The 16,904-nt window shown below is 37.6% G+C and overlaps 1 protein-coding gene across 3 annotated transcripts in view; it reads left to right on the top strand.

Moving 5' to 3' along the window:
• Window positions 1-16,904, top strand: part of Foxo (forkhead box, sub-group O) — a 276,490-nt gene that overhangs the window by 216,114 nt on the left and 43,472 nt on the right. Inside the window, exon 8 of one of the 3 annotated variants that reach the window (XM_076316422.1) lies at window positions 3,494-3,987. The exons of the other annotated variants lie outside the window; for them this stretch is intronic. The gene's annotated coding sequence lies outside the window, so the exon portion shown is untranslated. Of the gene's footprint in view, window positions 1-3,493; window positions 3,988-16,904 lie in introns of those variants that run through there. 3 annotated transcript variants of the gene reach the window in all.

The following is a 16,904-nucleotide window of genomic DNA, read 5'->3' as shown; positions in this document are numbered from 1 at the left end:
TTAGCGGCAAGACAGGTGCAGGTCTTGAGTCTAATAACTCGCGCGATATAATGTTTCAGATCCGAGCCCCCTTTAGAAATTTCGTAAGTTTATACGGATTTCGACCGCAACATAAAAGATCGAAATTTACACGATGATAATCAATTGAACGGTATGTAACCTCGTTGCATAAAAAATAAAGACTCGTGCGAACGCGGCGTTCTGGCGTATGTTCGATGATTGTGCAAATATGTTGATTATGTTGTAAAATGCGTACACCAATGGTATGTAACGTAGGTATCTGCAAATAGTATGCAAGTAATGTTGGATCGTGGTCGCGTAAAAATGTATAACGAATGGTAAAAATTTACGTTACGCGTGCTATATTATCGCACAGAGATTCTAGTCAATATTCTGTACTATTTGTCGACATTAAATATTTTTATTGTTCGTTGACGATAAAATGATCCGTACAGACGTTCAATTATCAATGTCATGAAATAGTGAATTTTTGGTCAAAATTTCAATGGAATTAATTTCAAATCGTTGACAGATACTTTAAAGAATTTTTCGCCGATCGTGCGACTCCTATTCTTCGTACTTTTTACTCAAAATTTCAATGGAATTAATTTGAAATCGTTAACAGATACTCTAAAGAATTTTTCGCCAATTTTGCAATTCCTATTCTTCGTACTTTTTAGTCAAAATTTCAAATCATTGACAGATACTCTAAAGAATTTTCCGCCAATCGTGCGATTCCTATTCTTCGTACTTTTTAGTCAAAATTTCAATGGAATTAATTTGAAATCGTTGACAAATACTTTAAAGAATTTTTCGCCGATCGTGCGACTCCTATTCTTCGTACTTTTTAGTGAAAATTTCAATGGAATTAATTTGAAATCGTTGACAGATACCCTAAAGAATTTTCCGCCAATTTTGCAATTCCTATTCTTCGTACTTTTTACTCAAAATTTCAATGGAATTAATTTGAAATCGTTGACAGATACTTTAAAGAATTTTTCGCCGATCGTGCGATTCCTATTCTTCTTACTTTTTACTCAAAATTTCAATGGAATTAATTTGAAATCGTTGACAGATACTTTAAAGAATTTTCCGCCAATTTTGCAATTCCTATTCTTCGTACTTTTTAGTCAAAATTTCAAATCATTGACAGATACTCTAAAGAATTTTCCGCCGATCGTGCGATTCCTATTCTTCGTACTTTTTAGTGAAAATTTCAATGGAATTAATTTGAAATCGTTGGCAGATGCTTAAAAGAATTTTCCGCCGATCGTCTGATTCGTAGCTAAGATACGGTAAAGGGTGAGCTTCCGAAACGAGACGCCAAGACACGTTGGTCCGTCGAGGTAGAATCAATTAATTCGTCCTTTGTGAAATCGCCGGGACGGCAATAAATTCGACCCGCGATCCCACGGTTCGACCCGACCCCTGTCAAAGATAAAGTATGTCATCGTCGGCGATGCGAGTCGTGCGACGATAGTCGCCGGGAAAGTTCTCGTTTTCATGTGGGTACAACCGGTGACCGAATATATAGGAGTGACGTGGCGCCGAGATGCGTGTAAGAAGGGTGACACGAAATATCGTCGGCTACGTTTCGTGCTTCTTGCCGCTGCCCGATACACGTTGGCCTACTTTTCGATCACGAGAGCCGAGCTCACGAGCCCAGAAACGCGCGCGCGCGCGCGCGCGCGCACGCACACACATATACACGCAATCACGCACGTACATTGAGTTAATTGATCGACGATGCGACAAATCAAATAGCTGTCCCTATCTTATGTAAATGACAGATACCACGACGAATAAGTTTGCGCTCGGTTGCCCTGATTGACTTTTCTGTACCTGTGTGGCAAAATTATGCAAAGAAATTCGATCGAAATGTATTATTCGTCGGGATTTTATGCGCATTACTCGAAACGCGGATTTCAGTTTTAGAAATCAATGTTTTAGGTATCACTTTCGGAAAAGTTCCGACTTTCGAACAGTGGACTTTCGCTAAAAAGCGATTTTCGTTAGGAATTTTATTCAGTGTACGATAGTTCGTTGTTTCGATTCCATAATTTACCATACTTCGATTGGTTCGATCAAAAAAATTTGCCGATAGAAATTGTAGAAATTCTCATATACGAATTCAAAAATTATACGGACAAACGGAGTCAAACAAGAGTCAAAACTTCTTATGCTTGTATTATACTTGTACCGAATATGATTTTATTTGATACATCATTGTGCCTGTAAAAATAATTTTAACGCATCGTCTTATTGCGGTGATATGATAATCTTACGTGTTCCTTTAGAATTTTTTCTTATAATTCCTTTCATGTTACAATTGAAGATCTAGATGAAGTTAATCCGTAAGACATACTTATATTAGCTGTGGGCACATTGAACTCAAAATATATTTATCTTTTGTATTTATAAATACAAACAGTTAATATCGTATCACTTCGTGTATGTAACTTTGAGACAGTTTCTTTATACATGTATATATGTATATAGTGTATGTACATTGCATCAATTGTATCTAGGTGGTTGTCAACGACAATAGTTTAATACTTTAGACAGAGTGGCGTAATATAAAACAATATTATTTAATGAATTTTGTGGATGTGAAATTTTCTCTTATCGTTGGCCCAAGTTCGTGCTTATTTTGAGATTCAAAGTATTTACTGTAGCTAGATAATACGTTTAATTGTAATTTGTCTATTGTATTTATTACAAATTGGAAAATTTATTTTGAAAATTCGATATCAATATGTAAACTCGAAGTGGCCAATCTATTTAACACGTTGGCTACCCCGTGATCTGTAAATATACTTACATTTTACTTATACTTTTTATCAATACTTGTATATTAAAAGATTAGAAATTCAAATTCAATCGACCAATAACTTTTAAGTTTATATTCCATTAACGTTTTCCGATACTTAAACGTATTGAGATTGTTTCCTTTTTTTTCAAATTTTTGTGTACCATTTTCATATAAAGTAATCTGGTGAATGAATTATAATAAAAAATCACACTCGATAAATGTCGAGCCACTTATAAACTTATTTCAGAAACTTGATGCTACAATTAATATATTGATTGTATAATGATACACTCGGTCATATGCATGTATTGTATATGCTGCCTTGAATAAGGAAACAAACAATAAAAAGCTTTTGATTGAATCATGGAATCGTGTACCATTGAGCTTCTGTCGTTTGACAGTAATCGAGTTCCCTAAGAATACTGATAACACGACTTAGCTTCGTAAAGACATTATCTCGTATCTGTATCTTGAGTTTTCTATACTCCAAGATGTACACAAGTTCGTAAACTATTCACGAACAGCCTGTAAGATATTCCTAAACCTTCGTGACATTTTTTCAAATTGTTCACGTCTTTAAACTCGGCTCGAGAACAAATTTATGCACGTAATAGTTCAAAAACTCAAGGTGACCTTCATATTTTTATTTATTCATAATTTATATTCTATCTTTTCCCGCAGACAAGTGTCTAAAATTTTAAAACAAACAAAGGAAAATGGACAGAGGAGAACATGAACATGAAGCATTAAAAGGAGTCCATGAAAATAAAATTACGCAAAGGTGCCTACATTATTTGTTCTGTCAATCGAATCTTCTATATCGTCATCCCACACTTTACGTATTAACACAAACTTTTCATTACAATTTCCTCTAACTGGTGTATCTTTTGATTTTATGGAAGTTGTAAACGAAGTCTCTCCTAAAAGTGAGATTCTAAAAATGAAAACGAAAAAGAGAAAACAGTGAACGCAACAATCTGAAATCTTAACTGTAGCAATTTTTATAGACATACTTCGGGGTAAAAAGAAATTGATTAAACAAAAAGAGAAGTAAGTGCGAATAAGAGGAAAGCGGAAGGATAATCAAAGAAAAGAGAAAAAGGGGCAGCGAAAGAACAAATTGTGAGACAATTAAGGAAATCTCAAAAAACAAGACGAGAAGAAAATTATTGGATAAGATAAATAAGAAAATAAAGTTAGATTTTAACGAAAAACTCACCCAATGTATCATTTGTCAAGAATCATTTAACGAAGATTGAGTGAAGTCTATCGAATGTATAGATAAAAGGATATTAATTGTTTTGTTTGTGATATCTGTAGAAATAATAAAGTTTGAATAACATATTTAGATATCTTTTCGTTAACATTATTAATCGTTCAGACCTCAAAATGAATAAATTAAATAGCTGGTTGGTACTGGACGATAATTTTTCATTTCCTACAAATTACAACTTCAATCAATTATTTTGATTAAATTTCAAACAAATATCAACATGAACTTTAACCCAAGATATAACAAAAAACCTTAGAGCGGTGGTATTATTGCACGACTCTCCTTTGTGTCTTCGTTGAGATCTCAAATTTCGTCCGGATATTTTGGAATGGTATTCTTCGAATTTAAATTTGAAGAAAATGCAAAAGAATTTCGATTTTTTAAAATCGGAAAAATGTCGTTCCCTGTTAAGCACGAGCGAACTATTGGAGTCGAGTTTGCGATTTCGGTGCGCTCGTAAGTAGTTTTCCACGCTCGAAAATTTACACGGACATCTGCGAAGTTCGCCTTGGTCGACAAAGAGCCACGCTACACCGTGTTACGCAAGCAAAGTGCGTAGGCCAAGGCGCCACGCGTGATATCTACTGGGTGTCCTCCCGCGATTGGTCAATCGGAGGACAGAGAGGCGGGTGTGTTCTACGAGATCGGGCTTTTGTTGATTAAGAATACGAGTTTCATCGATAACGGCTCCGATACATTTGCTATTTTAAGATATCGTTACGAAAACAGGCGTTAAAACTGCGTGTACGACAACCAATTATACATTTTGTTACGCAACTTTGGTTCTGTACTCGGTGGAAATTCGAGGAAATTTCGTTGTGGGAGTTTTATTTTTCATTCCAGTTCTGTTTATGTAATCTGCTAATACTTAAAAAAGCAAGGGCACGTGTTTGTTTGTTTTTTTTAACGATTACTCGTAATTTCGTAGCCTATAACCATTGAAAGAAAGGAAAATCTATTTTCACGTTTATATGTTTTATACGTAGGCGTTTTTTCTACTTTTACAGCAATTTATGACTAATTGCCGAGTTCAATTATGTTCCTTTATTCTACTTGTTCGTTCTGTTCGCACGATAACTGAATTTTGTAGTTTCTTTTGTGAACATAAATAATCTGTCATTCGTGTTTCCATTGAAACTGCATCTGAGTTAAATAGTTTAAATATTTTGTTAAATTCTGACGTTTTAATGTTCCTCTTCGGAGAAGGTACTTATACGCAACGATGAAATTCTCCTTTTCAATCACTTCGTTACATAATCTTTGATCTTTATTCGTATATAACAAAATTAGAAACATTGACACAAAATGATAATTTTCTTGTATACCATGTTTGAGACTCATAAAACTAAATGAAAGCGATCTACAGAGATATATTCACATATTTACATCACACATGAATTCAGTGTAAAATCGATGAACCGAATTTTCTCTTATATACCTGTTTATGAATCTTCGATAATTTACTATTTTATTTCTTTTTTTCTTTCTTTCTCCTTAGCTTCGTTTATAGTAACTTTTCTTCTTATTTTCATTTTTCCTTCATCTATTGCATTTACTCTCCTATGTGTATTGGCTTAAACTTAATAGCAGAGAAACTGTGCATATTTTTGTTTCAAGGTACAATAAAAACATTATTGCTTTATTATTATTATTATTATTATTATTATTATTATTGTTTATTCGAGACCGTGATTTATAACGCGCAAAAGAAATTCGCTTAACGAGTTAGTTCTAAAGTAGCTAATGTTACGCTGTACTGGCGTTTATTCAATTGCAAAGCAAGAAACTAAAGCGCTTGGTGAAAATCCAACGGAGAGATACCGTATCGCTTCCACATTGTCGAGTAAATTAATCGTCGCGACACGGTGGACGGAAACTTATGGAATAAAATCTGTGGCGTAACATGAAAAAGTATGTAGTGGTCGTCCGTGGTGCGCGACGCTGAACTATCACGGTCTATTTAACACGAAAAGCACTGAAAAACAAATTACAGGAGTTTTCGAGGTGCCCTTCTTTTTCCTTTGCCTTGTTCCACCGCCACCGCTGTGATTATGTTTCAGAAGATAAAACAGACTGTTCATCGATTTCCTATGTCGAGACCTCGGATCGACCCTGAGTCGCGAACGAATCCAACGTGCGAATGTCACTCACGATTTCGTATCAACAAAGGTAAACGATACCTAGCTTGGACTTAACTCGGTCGTAATCTTCGATAGATCTCTCGAGTCGCGGACAAATTCGATCATCGAAGATCCAAAGAAACACGAGTTTTCTCGAGCAACTCGGATTTATGCGAATTGTCACTCAAATTCGGTTCAAATGTAATTCGAAGTTAACTGGAATCTTTATTCGACAACTCAAACTTGAGATCGTGTTCAGAACGCAGATAAACTTGTTCAAAATTTTGGACAAATAGAAGGAACGATCGAGTAATTTTAATAATTCGTGTTTGTACCTACTACTCAAACAGAACGTTCTCAATGAAATCCGTTTCAGCACATTATGGTACTATGGTATTATAATTTGAATAAATTCATTTCGAAAACAAATTATGCTTATTGAACGTTTTTGGCCAAGTTTGTTAGCCCTACTCGGAAAATATATTGATTCTCAGATCTAAATACACCAATAAAGAGTTACATCATGGTAATACGTATAATTGCAACCGGTAGATCATTAAGTCTTGGAACATCCTCGATGGTGTAAAAATGTGATGGTTAATAGTAATAAAATTATTTTAAAAGCGTGTAATATGATCATGATCTTTGAATTACATATGTAAGTTTCACAGTTCTAAGCTGTGTAAGTTTGTACATAAATCATAGGGGGTACACGAGATGTATCTACAGAGTAAACATATTCTTTGATAAACAACAAAAAATCTCGTTGCTTTTAAGCAACAGTAAGGGAAAAGAATAGTTCATTGAAAGCATAAATATCGTTCGCAGAAATTTTTAAATATTTCAAATCCGTTTGTGATTTCTTTTTAGATCTTCTTCTAGTTTAGTGTTTTCCAAACTGTGTTCCGTAAAAAATTATAATTACTAGTTGAAGACATAAAATAAAATCGATCAGTTTTGCCTACACATATATTTTCATTTCGATTCTCTTTTCAACGATAAAACTTTATTACGCGTTAGTTGTATGTTATAGAATAGCTACAAACGAATCCGACTGTTTCGTGAATATGTATATGCGTGTGTACGTATATACGTATAATGAAATAAAAAGTTCGATCAAGAAAGTTTGAAAAACGCTCCTATAGTAACGGTAATAAATTAGTCAGATGCGAGTAATGTTTAAATCGGTGTATTTATTTCGAGCTTAAAGCTTCGAGTCCTCTTCGTTAAACGAACATCTGTAAGAATCGAATATAAAAAATACGAGTGTAATTTATAATTAAAAAAAAAAAACTCTATTCTAGTTGGACTCGTCGCGTCGGTGAGACTTTTATCCAACGAATTTTGCTCTCGGGCACGATTACTGTAACTCGCTTCTCCTTTTCCAACCCTTGAGTGAAACTTCACCGGTGTGAAATAGATCCAGCGGTAAACGTTCGAAACCATTCTCGGTTTCGCGATCGAGCCTCCGTAAAATATATTTGCGGGTTTTAGCGCACGATTTACAGACAGACCGCGCGTGCAATTACGAGCGAAACACTGTAAATTCGTTTATCGTGAACGAGTTCCCGACCAATCGTGGCCCGTATTTGGCAGGCATGCTCGAACGTCGTGCGGGCTGATTAGAATTTCTAATACCGTTGTAAAGTATGCACGGTTACGCGACAGAATCGCGCGATCGTCTGCCCGATTCGATCTGCATTGTTTTCTCGATCCGTGAATGTAATTCGTGAATTTGATAACTCGTCTGCGTGCAACAATCGCGTGTCAACGTCCGACGTCGATGAATTTTTACTCGATACCACGTGTACGTGCATTTTCCCAGCGACGATTCGTCGACGTTCGCCGGGATTTTCGGGCGCGATGAAAACGTTCGGCATACCATGCGTGTTTCTTATCGGCGTGTCATAATTCGCGCACACTTCGCCGATAACGTTCTCTCGAATACGCTCGCGATTAAAACCAAACGGAGAGCAAATACTTGGTGAAACGAAGTCTGTAACGGTTAAACATCGACGACGAGTCTGAGACCTAGATCTTCGTTTATCGTGCACGCTCGGGTGTTCGTGATATCCAATTTTCAGACGATAAGAGTAATCTACCGATTCGAAACGAAGCTTAGAGATAAATTGTAAAAATTCCTCAAGTTGCTCCGAATGCGAGGTAGAGTACGCTCGGTAAATATTCTTTTCTATTTGGTTGTTACGGAAAGGGGTGTGGACATTTCACGCGTGCATATGGAAATTTATACGGCTGCATTTGCACACGTACAGAAATTCGGTAGCAAATCGATTCGTCGATGATAAACTACTCTGTACGAACTTGTAACGGTAATAAGAAATTTGTATTTATCACAGATTTAACACCGGAACAAATTCGGTAGCTTCGTGGGCAAGACTGCAGTTACCCACACAGAAAATCGTTTATCAACCTCGTTACCGTATCAATTTGCACATTCCATCATTGTAGATATTATACAATGTACGGTACAAATGTATATGCAATACGTACATATATGTATAAACATTCTTGGTACAAAAAATTGACAAACATTGCGGACGATTTTAATTCACTACGAATTGCACCGAACCTGTAGGAGCCATTTGAAAGGACTTTGAACATTATTTACGATTAATGTATGAAATTCAGGATAGATTATTCTACGAAACGCACCAAACTAAGGAGTAAATACTTTAAATTATTTTTATGTCGATGATCTGTTAGATGTTCAAAGTGTAAGACTAAATTATTTGAAAATTTTGCATCGCAAAAACAAAAGTAGAAATTTCACTCGAAAAATAGCTTTTTAATAAAATATAAATGAAAATATTAATATTCTATCGCATAAGAGTGTAACTGATACAAATTTATGTAGGTCAGGAAGTTAACGTTTCAATATTATCTTTTGAAACGGAGATTACGGTTATAAACGTACACAGCTTTGAACATCTTTAAGAATATTATATATCGACTATACTTAAATATTACTTTTCCTTTCCAATTTAATTATACTGGGCGCTTCGAAACTATAAGTAGAAAATGAACCGGTGAATCGGATGTATGAACAAAATACAAAATTGTTTTAATAAATTTTACAAGTCTACAATCGTTCCTTATCTTTTCGATTTATCTGTCGAGTTCAACGTGTCTACGACTAGTAGGCGACAACACGCGATGTCTTCTTATGGATCAGTTTCGATTATATTTTAAGCAATATACCGAGATTCGTTCGAACGTTTCTTCTACTTGCAGCGATTCCTCTCAGTTTCGACGATCTAAGGAACTATTGGCCAGCAAGCGAAAAGGATACATTTATCTACGTTTCTTATGAATCTTTAATTTCTTTTATTTCCAACGATATTCTTAGTTTCCGCGCGTTAACGCAACATGGCTGCATACGTGTATATATGTTTAAATGTAGAAATGACGTTCAATTTACGTGGAAACGTTAATAATAGACATTAACCGTTCGATAAGACACGCGTAAAGGACTATCGAGTTCCAAACGAACGAATCGAGCCTCTGAAAAATTCACTCGGTGTACTCGATCGGTCTGGAATTTGTAGTTTCTGTCCACGGTGGCTGTCGTTTAGTTAAATTTCTATTTACGATTCGGAAACGCTCTGTAAACACGGGATTCGAATACATCGAATTACGCTCCGATGGTACTTGCGATACGTCGGGTTCCATCGCTAATTATTTCAATGGAGTAACAGCTGCGTCTACAGCCGGGTTCCTAATCTACATTTCAAATTTCGAAAATACGTTCTGGTAAGCATTCGAAGCCTCGGTGGTCATGTCTCGTCGCAACAGTCAACAGAGCAGATAAATTCGCGCGTGGTCGCGCGCATTCCGCTTATAGCGCGTGCACCGGCCGATGTGTCCAGCAAATTGTAATCGGTGCACGGGCTCCTCGTCTTGGAGGCGCAGCGTGTCACGCGTGCGCGTGTTTTGCCGAGGCACGGCTTGGCGCAGTTCTAAAATAAGCCGCGAATATAGGCCGCCGTGGTGCTTCATCTGCCCGGTGGAATTCCATGCCCCGCTTGTGTGCTGGCCTGCCAGGCTTTATCATCGGGGACGCGACTTTATCTTCGTCACCCGTGCCCCTCTACCTCCCGTACCCCCACTCCCTTACTCGCTGCGCCCCGAATCACCTCCGTAGGAATTCTTTCCCCCCATTTACCGAGTTAACTATCCGATAATGCCGAGTGACGGCCGTTCGGTAACCGTAATTGGCGCTCGGAGTGGGACCTCGTCCCTCCCTTCCAACGAGAGGGACCCTCCTCGTCATCGGCTCCTCGACGCTCCTCGAAGATCGCGCTCCTACCGGAAGTCGAATCCGTCTCACCGTCTGCCGAGGAAACCTCCAGGTTTCACCTCCTACCCGCGGATCGCGCGATATCCGATACGCGAAATTCGTGCACGAGATGCTGGGGAAAATATTTTTTTCAAATTACTCGAACAATCGCGAGAGACTTTATCGCGCCATTTCGACCATTTTGTTTTCGATCCTCGTCCACTCGACGTACCAGCGGACTTTCTTGGACTTTCCTCGCGTGAAAAATTCAACTTCGTTTTCAATATTTTATCTTTCGTGTTGAACGGATAATTGTTTAGCAGAATGATTATTCGATCGAATAAACGTTGCAAATAAATCGTACGACGTTCTTGTTCGTTATTTATTGTTCGAATTAAATTGTGCTCGTATCTGATTGAAAGGGACCATCAGAACTTACAAAAGAGAAACACCCAGTTGACCATCATGTCAACCACAACAAAGAAACGTTGAGTGGCCCACTGTCGACAAAAATATTCATCGCGATTGATAAATTAATTAATGAAGTAGCTGAAAGAAGACTTAATTGTATTTAACGTTTAAGCTTTCAGGTTGAATAATTTAACGTTTAACGAAATACATTGCCCGTTGCTTGATCCCGATGAAAATAATCATTTCGGTCCAATTATCGCATTAATTATTTTTTTACGTTTTAAGTATATATATATATATATATATATATATATATATATATATATATATATATATATATATATATATATATATGTACTTCATTGTCGTGTAAATATTCCGTATGTATAGGTGGAGTAGAATGAGGAATGTGTTATAAATGCGCAAAAATAATCGGATAGATCGCGTGCAAATTTCTTGGCTGAAATTAATTTAAAACTACTGAAAATATTTTAACGAACGAATCAAAGGAAGACAAATAAAATGTTTTATGATCCAATTAAAAAAAGACAGAGTAGAGATTCTCGTTTGCAACAATTAATGTATTCGCTGTTTCTGTCTACTCTGTGTAAGTAATTTATTGCATAATGAAATAATTGCTTTTTTTCGGTGCGATTGTTGTGTACGTTACTTTTACATGTTCTTTCTCACGCCATTGAAAAGTAAAACCCCAACAATCTACTAGTCATCTCGTACGTATTACATAGTATATTTGCGCGATTGCGATAAAGTTGGAGTAATTTTAAGCCATTTATCGAGTCTGGCTATTTTTAATAACCAAAGTATTCTTCTCGATAAATTTGATCTCGCCTCGTAAATGCATTTAAGTATGAATTAAGTCTCCTTGAAAAGTTTATAGAAAGAATCTAAATTTGTAATCGTTGAAACGATTAAAATATACTTTCAATACTTGAGAGATTATATAAATATTCTTACTTCGTCTTTTTGTAGACGTACAACTAAAATACGAGCATAATTGATTTTAATAAATAGTTGATTCTAAAACTATTTATCAACGAATTGCATAAACAACAAGTTGCGCAACTTGCTAATAAACTCTCATACATAATTAAATATACTTGGATCCGTGGCAAACGGGATAAACAAATGACCAAAATTAACAAAACGTTCTGACAAATGTAACAGAAGTTGGATTCGTCACGATGATAGATGAAAAGGTTCGTTAACTGTCGTTATGGTATGGTAGCTGGTTATATAATTATGTAACGCACAAATTTTTGCGTATTAGCACGGTCTCTGTGGAAAAATTGGATTTCAAACACTGATGCAAACTTGACACTGATTCGTCTGTCTGCGAATTTTTGTTCTTCCTTTAGGAATGAATCTTGGGATTCCCTGAATAGCATGCTTTTCCTATTCTACACGATTTCAAAACATTCCTGCCAACATATTCTTGCTATTGTACGATATAAGTACTATTTACTATAATTTGGAAGTTTTTGTCACTCATAAGAAATACAAAAGTGACGAGATAGCGTACTTCCAGTTGTTGATTTTAGTGAACACAAATTTACTAAAAAAATATTGTATAGAATTATGAAAGTAGAGTAATTGGAAACCCTAACATTTGAAGTTTGAAATATTAGGGCTCGAAGTAGACGATAGAGATATCTCTGATGGAGAGAAGTTTGGTGGAGGACAAACAACCGGTCTAAATGGAAAGTAGAAGTAAAGTTTACAGAATTGGGGCATAAAGTCAAGAATCTTATTATTGTTGCGTTGTTAGTAGAGCGAGTGTATCATTTGCAACGATCTATTTTGAATAGTACCTATTTTTCTTTACATCTACGTATTATAGAATTCCTTAAAGTAAAATAAATTCGTAAGATGGACGAGCTAATACACTTTCCAGAGCTCGCGTACGTTATATAAGCACAGTCGGTAGATAATAATCATTCGAATAAACTCAGCGTTTCATCCATATTTTTGGATCTATATATTTTTATAATTTAGACTCTTGAAGAGGTTTAGAAATATGGATGACGACACGTTGAGTTTATTCGAATGATTATTATCTGCCGACTGCAGTTATACAACTAGTGCGAGCTTTGGAAAGTTCATTTGCTCAAAGTGAGAAACCCCTACTTTCTAAATAAATTGATCGAACGGTGAATGTTTTGTCACGTACATTGTAAAATATTAAAATATTATCACTCCATAATTCAAATGCTAAATTTTATCCATCGAATGAACTGTTTGATCCGTCGAAAAACTTTGCTCGTGTTTGCCTTGCCCGATCACATATAATCACATTTGAAAGCGTAATATCTCATCCCCAACGGGTTAACGATATATCGTTTCCTACTTACGTATACCGAAATCACAAATGAATAACTCTAAACGTATAAGTAAAAAGAAAACAGTTCGAAGAAAAGGTTAGGCGAAAAGATGGAAAGGAAGTATTCCGTTCGTCGATCAATTGGTTAAAAATTTGTGAGAATCGAGGGTTCTCAGCGGGTAACGTCGTGTATAATTTCTGTCGCGGCGTTGTTCTACGCGATAAGTAATAAAGGTCGCGTCGACACCGTTTACCCGTTCCCCTTAATTGCACATCTCGCTTCGCGAAGTTAGTTAGGCTAACGGCCCGATTTGGTTCCGTGTGCTCGGCTACTCGGGGATCGTCGTGTTTTGAATAATAGAATCGACCGTTTCCGGCGGTGTCCGGCGAAATCTCGTTTCCCGCAACATCTTTCGTATCCGCGACGCCGTTGGCCGTCCGACATTGGCTAGAAGAATTGGACGCGAAATTATTTAAATTATTCGTTTTCGATGGGCGACAGGTCGCGAGTTCCAGCATCGTGGACCGGCTGCAAGGAGGACCACTTAATAAAGAGCCGCCGACAGCGTGACAGTAAAGTAACTTCGTTCGCTGGAATTTAAAATTAGATTCATAAAAATTATTCTAATAGATTCTCGTGCTGGCAGAGTCGCCGCTCAGGGCAAATGAGGCAAATTCGATTTGACACGCGGCCGTTCCCGCATTCTTCTCCTGTTCTTTCTCAGCCTCGTCCCTTTCCCCTTCGTGCTCCTTTCCCTTCCGTTGCTCCGTCGTTCGACGCCCTACGACGCCCTACGCCCTTCGCCCTTCGCCTTTCGCCCTGAAAACCCCTCCCCCTCCCTCGAGCTCTCGTCCGTACTCACGTCCTTGTCTCTTGGTTAGCATCCTCGAGACGCAGCGACAGAAGAAAAGACGTGAAAGGGAAGACCGGCCGACGCTGAGTCGCTGGGGTGAGTTATGCAAATGCGACAATAACCGAACGTCAATCAGGAAGAAAGTTAACTTCCAGGGATACGGCTGGTTGCTGGCGAACCAGGAGGGCAAGCTCGAGGAGCGGACTTCCTTTCCGCACAAGTTAAAGAAGGCAATGATGGCTGCGGGACGTAGAGGGCGGGGTAGGCAGGATGACGAGCGGGACTGGTCTTTCGAACGTAATTTAAATTTCCTTGGTCCTGATTCTGTCGTCAGAGATTAAAACGATTCTTTATCCTTAGCGACGATTTGTTCCCCGTTTAACGGTGTTCCCTTGGTGGTTTCCGTCGCGCGGTGTTTCACTCCAGAAATTGTGTTTATCGGTGCAGGTTGTTCAACGGCACCAATTATACAGTGTTCGATAGCTGGTAGGATATCGGTAGGACCGGTGATACTGCCTGTTGCTCATTTTATCTACTGTAGAGGAAAATATGTTGGAATACAACGACATTAAACCATGCAGTACTTGAGAAGTCAAGGAATGGTGGATGAGCTCGATACCGGCTTTCCTATTTTTCCGTTGATGTGACGACGTGATCGATACAATCTGTTCAGTTGTTCATAACCATTCTTCGCTGCACGACTGTAATATATTTATCTAAAAATAAACGTTCTATTTACATTTTCTCTTGTGCTAAACAATTCCATAATCCCACAAAATATATATGTACGGTATAGGAAAATATGCCTATTCCTCTGATACAATAATGTAGTATCGGATTTTCCGAGACCACTTGAGCCTGTTTCGACCACGGACCTAAACGAGGCTGCATGTGCGGACAGACCCGGGTCGAAGTAAAACATTTGGTGCCAATCTGTCCGCCAGCTTTTACGATAGGCCCGAGGACCCCTTTACAGGGGGTCTTGCACGACGACCAGGTGTAAGGATGCATGGGGATGAAAGAGAGTACCTGTGGCTCGGAGAAAGTGAGGTATGCTTGGAAAAGACGAGCAATTAGGATGCCCGAACGTGACCGAATGTCTCAAGTGAGAGAGACCGAGGAATAGAATGAAAGAGAACGAATGGGTATGACTATATAAAGTACGAAAGGAATGTTTGAGGACAGTTTGTGTCCTGAGTGCAAGAGTACGACGACGAGAGTATGTCCGAGGAGTGTGTCGCGGACAGTACGACGAAGACGATAAGACGAAACGATTAAAAGACGTACTAAGACGAAAGGCCGGTGTAAGACTTAAGCAACAAAGACGATCAAGACGCGTGCCGAAGGCACAAAGACGGTTAGCTTAGTCTAAAACGCGGTCGATCTACCTCAGTAGAAAGCGAAACCAATCACCGACACTACGTTTAATACTTGTATCATTGTGATATATGATATCATTAAATACACTTTAATATACCGCACGAGAACAACAGTTATTTGGGGGCTCGTACGGGGATTAATAACTTCAAAGATCTCTTCTCCAGTGATCCAAGTGATAAGAGAAAGAGAGAAAAACAACAATAATACATTCCCTCTGGATTACAGGTGGAAATATAGGGTCTGCGCAAGGTCACGACGCGTACAAAAGGAAAAGACAAACCCGCTCGCACCGCGGAACACGCGCACACGTTTTCTCGAAAACTCTTTCTAACTTTTTCCCGATTCCGGTCGACTCACGTCCGTATCGGCCGCTGGTTAGATTAAAACTCATCTTTTGTCTTTCGCAGCTGGGCTTCAATGGGCTATCGATTTACCGAAACAGTCGCTCACTCGATCGAAACTTCACGCGATTTGTTCACGCAAAACTCGTCCCTACGGTACATACGTACGTCAGAGAATGAAAGAAAATTACACGATGGTATCTTTTTACACGACGCTTTGCTTGGACGAGACATGCAAAATAATTTTGAATATTCATTGAATGATATTCAATATATTTCTTACCTCTATTTACATTCAATTTTAGTTTACTTTTGACATCAACTTGCGGTCTCCTGGATTTTTTAAATATTTTCAATCGTCCGATAATATTCCGTTTCTCTACGCGCACATTAACATGGTTATCATTTCAATTTTGCAACGTCTGCTTTTCTTATTAGTTAAATTGTTTCTTATCGTCATTCTGTTCATACACGTGATTGGTAAACAATTTCAGAGAATTAAATTTTCTAAATATTTCTAACAGAGAGGAAAAATACGACTCTAATTTATCGTTCATGGAAATCTTGAGATGATTCCAAAGCAAAGGATCCAAAAATAATTTAAAATATACACGAAAATATTTACGATGACTTCTTAGAGTAAGTATACGTAGTTTGGTTCTACTTTATTTCGTACACTTCCTAATCGATAATAGTTATTTAACGAGTTGCAATTGCACGTAGTGCCATTGTTCTAAATCTTCTACAAATGTTCTTATAAGAATTGCCATTGCCTGCAAATTGTGCTTTACAATGTACGACGATAAGTAGCAGGAATAATACAGTCTGTCACACAAAAGCGCAAAAGTAATTTGCCGTATGAAAAGTCACATAGGAATAAAAAATGTACTTGAAAAGCCATAAAGCGTTTGCTCGATAGTAACTCAATCTTCTTCGTTTGCGATTATAACTTGATAACATATTGACATGATTTCAATGCTGGAATATATTTTCTTTCAAAGTGTCGAGTCGGCCATTTCACGGCAAATTGGTTACTTCATACCGGATATTAGGGATTTTGTTCAAATGTCAATACTTT

This window comes from Ptiloglossa arizonensis, chromosome 7 (genome assembly GCF_051014685.1).
Source record: "Ptiloglossa arizonensis isolate GNS036 chromosome 7, iyPtiAriz1_principal, whole genome shotgun sequence".
NCBI lineage: Eukaryota > Metazoa > Arthropoda > Insecta > Hymenoptera > Colletidae > Ptiloglossa > Ptiloglossa arizonensis.
This window is presented reverse-complemented; position numbering and strand designations above follow the sequence as displayed.